The following is a 5,710-nucleotide window of genomic DNA, read 5'->3' as shown; positions in this document are numbered from 1 at the left end:
TGGAGTGTCTTGGAGTTACTGGTGGGAGAGGGCTTGGGGGTCCTGGAAACAATCCTGGAATGGGGGCAGGAGGGGGGGCTGCTCCTCACTCTGATGCTGCTGAGTGCACAGCCTGACCCAGGGCTGGGAGAAATCCCAATGGGACTGGGTTTGGGCTTGGTTTTCTCCTGGTTTTGTTTTTTTTTTGGCCCAAGACAAACTTTTCGAAGCTCAGAGCGAGGCAAGTGCCAGAGAAGAAAACTCCAAGGGGCCGATAGGAAGGGCTTTCTCCCAGGCCAGGGCACTGTTGAGGCTGGAATGATTTAAAAATGTTTGTTGTCACTCTCTCGTTTCCCAGCCTGGAGCACAGTTTGTGTTCCCTGAATTGGATGTGGAGTGTGGAGGTCTCATGTGCAGGGAGCAGCGTAGGCAACACGAGCAGGATGTTGGAAGACGTGGGATTTCCTTGGAACTTCACCTCTTCCTTAGCTTTCCTCCCGTGGCTCTGAGTCTCTTTCCTAACTTGTGACCCGTGTCAGGTGGTGGGGTTTCTTAGGTTCGGTCTGGGTTTTCTCGATCAAACGAAAAGAGTGGGTTTTACCACGGGAAGGATTAAGGAGGTTTTAAAAAAGGTTAGAGAGAGTTGTCCAATGTTTCTGCCAGGCTTTTCACAAGTCAACCCCTTGGGTCCTGCCGGGACTGACAGAGAGAGCAGCCAATGGAACTGTGAGGAAGGCGGTGCGAGCCGCGCAGTGACCAACCAGAGAGCGATGCCGGGTTCACGGCAGCCAATGAGGAGGCGGCGGGGGTTGCTGAGCTTCTGTGCCCCCTCCCTCCCTCCTCTGCACTCTCCTGCTCGGGGCTCGGCGGGGCTGCGCCGGCTGCCAGTTCCCGTCTCCCCCGTGCCGGTTCCCTTCTCCCCGGTGTCGGTTTTCGTCTCCCTGGTGCCGGTGGCCCCCGGCTCGCTGAAATCCAAGCGCCCGCCCCCCCAGAATCGCCGTACAACAAAATGGTGGCCGCCACGATCGCAACGTAACGTGGTGCTCCCCTTGTGTATTCCGTACAACAAAATGGCGGCTTGCGCTTGCCGGACAGGGCAGGCGCGGCGACCGGCCGGGGGCGGGGGGGGTGGCCACCTTCCACGGGCTTTAAAGAAAATAATAACAACATTAACGATGAATTAAAATTTAAAAATACAAAAAAAAAGTGTATTAAACGCCACAATAGACGCGGCAGCCCTTGCACCGCCTCGGTGTATCCCAGAAGGCTTTGCGCCGCCTCGGTCCATCCCGGCAGCCAAACCTCCGGCGCTCTCGGTGAGTCCTGGCGGGCTTTCTAAAATGAGAAGTGAAATCAAGTACAAATTCCACCCAGAAGCCACGAGAGAACAAAATCGAAGACACGCCAATCCAAAAGGGAGCTCCTGAGCGGCAGGCCCAGGCTGCCGCGCTGTGCCGGGAGCTCCCCCGGCGGCAGGAGGGAGGACGGCGGCGGCAGCGGCGCTGCAGCCCCGGGCGGCGGCCCCGAGCTGGGGCCCTTCATTTTATTTTTATTATTATTTTTTTTTTAATCTAGTCCGCGTTTCCCATGCATTCCGTACTCCGGGAAAATCCAGTCCGGGTTTTCCAATCCATTCCGTAGTCCGGGGAATACAGCCCGGGTTTTCCCATCAATGCCAAGAACATGCCAAGAACATGCTAAGAACATGTGAAAAATCCCGTCATGCCAAGAACATGCCAGGAACACGCAAAAAATTATGCTAAGAACATGATAACGTCATGCCAAGAACATGCTAACATGTGAAAAATCACAACATGCTAAGAACAGCGGGGGCTGTGTGGCAGGGAGGGCAGGGGGGCTGTGGAGGTGTCGGGGAGGGCAGGGGGGCTGTGGAGGTGTCGGGGAGGGCAGGGGGGCTGTGGAGGTGTCGGGGAGGGCAGGGGGGCTGTGGAGGTGTCGGGGAGGGCAGGGGGACTGTGGAGGTGTCGGGGAGGGCAGGGGGGCTGTGGAGGTGTCGGGGAGGGCAGGGGGGCTGTGGAGGTGTCCGGGAGGGCAGGGGGGCTGTGGAGGTGTCCGGGAGGGCAGGGGGGCTGTGGAGGTGTCGGGGAGGGCAGGGGGGCTGTGGAGGTGTCGGGGAGGGCAGGGGGGCTGTGGAGGTGTCGGGGAGGGCAGGGGGGCTGTGGAGGTGTCCGGGAGGGCAGGGGGGCTGTGGAGGTGTCCGGGAGGGCAGGGGGGCTGTGGAGGTGTCGGGGAGGGCAGGGGGGCTGTGCAGGGGGCGCGGGGGGTCCTTTGCAGCGGCGGCGGTGTCGGGGCTGCAGTACCGGCCGTGTCCGCCAGGCGGAGACTGCGGGGCCCAGCGGGACACGGCCCGGGCGGGACCCGCTGCCGGGGGTGGGAATGGGGCCGCTGGAATGGGGGCTGCGGGAAAAGAGGGTTTCTCCTGTGCAGGTCAGTCCTTGGGCTGGAATGGAACTTAGGAAATGGGCTGGGCTGGCCCCAGAGAGCGTCACTGAAGTCGGCATGAATGACCTGACCTGTGCCCACTGCTCCTTATTCACCCAACAGAAACCCAGAGCAAGTGTTGGTTTGGTTTGAAGAACTTCAATAACTATAAAACAATATAAATCAGCCTTTTCTCCTTCTTGTTTCATTTTGGGTGGTGGAATTGCCTCTCTGTCCGTGTGCTGAGCTCCAGCTGCAGGGACTGTCAGGCATTGTTGGCTGTGAGTTTGTGTTCTTCTCCCTGGGAAACTGGGAGTAATTATCCCTCAGGTTGCAGAAATGTTTTCAGAAGCCTTTGCCTTTTCTCTGCCTTTGGCTGATAGACAGGGAAAATTTTGGGGTAAAATGTGGGTCAGTGTGTAGCAGAGAGAAGGAAGATTTTGGGGTAAAGTGTTGTGCCAAAAGAGAGGTAATGAGGAGTGGGCTGGAAGGGAAAGTTGTTGGGGTGAGATAGGAGATAGTATCCATGGTAGAGAATGAAGATTTGGAGGTAAACTGAGGTAATCAGCAGTGGACAGGTAGGGAAAATTTTGGGGTAAAATGTGGGTCAGTGTGTAGCAGAGAGAAGGAAGATTTTGGGGTGAACTGAGGCCGTCAGTAGTGGGCAGGTAAGGAAAGTTGTGGGGGTCAAACTTGAGAAAATCTCCAGGGTAGGAAATGAACCTTTGGAGGTAAAAAAGAGGTAATCAGTAGTGTGCAGGTAGGGAAAACTGTGGGGGTTAAATGTGAGGTGATCTGTGGGGGAGAGAATCAAGATCTTGTGTTAAAAACGAGGGTGACCAATTGTGGGCTGGAAGGGCAGGTTTTGAGGCTTATAAAGGAGGTTGATTCTCTGCAGGGAGTGAATGAACCTGTTGAGGTCAACTGAGGTGCTCAGTGGTGGGCAGGTCTGGCAAATGTGGGGTGTTAAAGTTCGGGTAATGTGGTGGGCAGAGACTGAGTGTTTGGAGGTGAATTGAGGTTCTCAGCCGTGGCCAGGAGTGCTGTGGAGGTGTCAGGGAGGGCAGGGGGGCTGTGGAGGTGTCCGGGAGGGAAGGGGGCTGTCGAGGGGTCGGGGAGGGCAGGGGGGCTGTGGAGGTGTCGGGGAGGGCAGGGGGGCTGTGGAGGTGTCGGGGAGGGCAGGGGGGCTGTGGAGGTGTCGGGGAGGGCAGGGGGGGCTGTGCAGGGGGCGCGGGGGGGTCCTTTGCAGCGGCGGCGGTGTCGGGGCTGCAGTACCGGCCGTGTCCCGCCAGGCGGAGACTGCGGGGGCCCAGCGGGACACGGCCCGGGCGGGACCCGCTGCCGGAGTGGGAATGGGGCCGCTGGAATGGGGGGCTGCGGGAAAAGAGGGGTTTTTCCTGTGCAGGTCAGTCCTTGGGCTGGAATGGAACTTAGGAAATGGGCTGGGCTGGCCCCAGAGAGCGTCACTGAAGTCGGCATGAATGACCTGACCTGTGCCCACTGCTCCTTATTCACCCAACAGAAACCCAGAGCAAGTGTTGGTTTGGTTTGAGGAAGTTCAATAACTATAAAACAATATAAATCAGCCTTTTCTTCTTCTTGTTTCCTTATAGATGGTGGAATTGCCTCTCTGTCCATGTGCCTGAGCTCCAGCTGCAGGGACTGTCAGGCATTGTTGGCTGTGAGTTTGTGTTCTTCTCTCTGGGAAATTGGGAGTAATTATCCCTCAGGTTGCAGAAATGTTTTCAGAAGCCTTTACCATTTCTTTGCCTTTGGTGATAGCCAGGTAGGGAAAATTTTGGGGTAAAATGTGGGTCAGTGTGTAGCAGAGAGAAGGAAGATTTAGGTAAACTCTTTTGCTAAAAGAGAGGTAATGAGGAGTGGGCTGGAAGGGAAAGTTGTGGTGGTGAGATAGGAGATAGTATCCATGGTAGAGAATGAAGATTTGGAGGTAAACTGAGGTAATGAGCAGTGGGACTGGTATGGAAAATTTTGGGGTAAAATGTGGGTCAGTGTGTAGGCAGAGAGAAGGAAGATTTTGGGGTGAACTGAGGGCGTCCAGTAGTGGGCAGGTAAGGAAAGTTGTGGGGGTCAAACTTGAGAAAATCTTCAGGGTAGGAAATGAACCTTTGGAGGTAAATCAGTAGTGTGCAGGTAGAGAAGATTTTGGGGGTTAAATGTGAGGTGATCTGTGGGGGAGAGAATGAAGATCTTGTGTTAAAAATGAGGTGATCAGTCGTGGGCTGGAAGAGCAGGTTCTGGGACTTATAAAGGAGGTTGATTCTCTGCAGGGAGTGAATGAACCTGTTGAGGTCAACTGAGGTGCTCAGTGGTGGCAGGTCTGGCAAATGTGGGGTGTTAAAGTTCAGGTCGTGTGGTGGTCAGAGACTGAGTGTTTGGAGGTGAATTGAGGTTCTCAGCCGTGGCCAGGAGGGGCTAATTTTGGGGTGTCCCTTGAGTTGGTGCTTTGCCCCGTGGGTGCAGCGAGGCCGAGCCCCTGTCCCTGCTTTGTCAGGCAGGGCCGTGTTTGGGTCTGTGTGTCAGGGAGGGCAGGGGGGCTGTGGAGGTGTCCGGGAGGGCAGGGGGGCTGTGGAGGTGTCGGGGAGGGCAGGGGGACTGTGGAGGTGTCGGGGAGGGCAGGGGGGCTGTGGAGGTGTCGGGGAGGGCAGGGGGGCTGTGGAGGTTTCGGGGAGGGCAGGGGGGCTATGGAGGTGTCGGGGAGGGCAGGGGGGCTGTGCAGGGGGCGCGGGGGGTCCTTTGCAGCGGCGGCGGTGTCGGGCCTGCAGTACCGGCCGTGTCCGCCAGGCGGAGACTGCGGGGGCCCAGCGGGACACGGCCCGGGCGGGACCCGCTGCCGGGGTGGGAATGGGGCCGCTGAATGGGGGCTGCGGGAAAAGAGGGTTTCTCCTGTGCAGGTCAGTCCTTGGGCTGGAATTGGAGCTTAGCAAATGGGCTGGGCTGGTCCCAGAGAGCGTCACTGAAGTCGGCATGAATGACCTGACCTGTGCCCACTGCTCCTTATTCACCCAACAGAAACCCAGAGCAAGTGTTGGTTTGATTTGAAGAACTTCAATAACTATCAAACAATATAAATCAGCCTTTTCTTCTTGTTATTTCCTTTTAGATGGTGGAATTGCCTCTCTGTCCATGTGCTGAGCTCTGGCTGCAGGGACTGTCAGGCATTGTTGGCTGTGAGTTTGTGTTCTTCTCCCTGGGAAACTGGGAGTAATTATCCCTCAGGTTGCAGAAATGTTTTCAGAAGCCTTTGCCTTTTCTCTGCCTTTGGCTA

At 56.6% G+C, this 5,710-nt stretch overlaps 1 long non-coding RNA gene across 2 annotated transcripts in view; it reads left to right on the top strand.

Moving 5' to 3' along the window:
* Positions 1 to 2,231: 2,231 nt before the first annotated feature.
* Positions 2,232 to 5,710, top strand: part of LOC135412338 (uncharacterized) — a 4,368-nt gene continuing 889 nt past the window's right edge. The window contains exons 1-3 of one of the 2 annotated variants that reach the window (XR_010429593.1): positions 2,232 to 2,702; positions 4,035 to 4,102; positions 5,546 to 5,612. This is a non-coding gene — a long non-coding RNA (uncharacterized LOC135412338). The remainder of the gene's footprint in view (positions 2,703 to 4,034; positions 4,103 to 5,545; positions 5,613 to 5,710) is intronic. The other variant, XR_010429594.1, reaches the window with a different exon arrangement.

The sequence above is a fragment of the Pseudopipra pipra genome, chromosome 3 (assembly GCF_036250125.1).
Source record: "Pseudopipra pipra isolate bDixPip1 chromosome 3, bDixPip1.hap1, whole genome shotgun sequence".
In the NCBI taxonomy this organism is placed as follows: domain Eukaryota; kingdom Metazoa; phylum Chordata; class Aves; order Passeriformes; family Pipridae; genus Pseudopipra; species Pseudopipra pipra.
The sequence above is the reverse complement of the archived record's forward strand: the minus strand, read 5'-3'. Positions and strand labels throughout refer to the sequence as shown.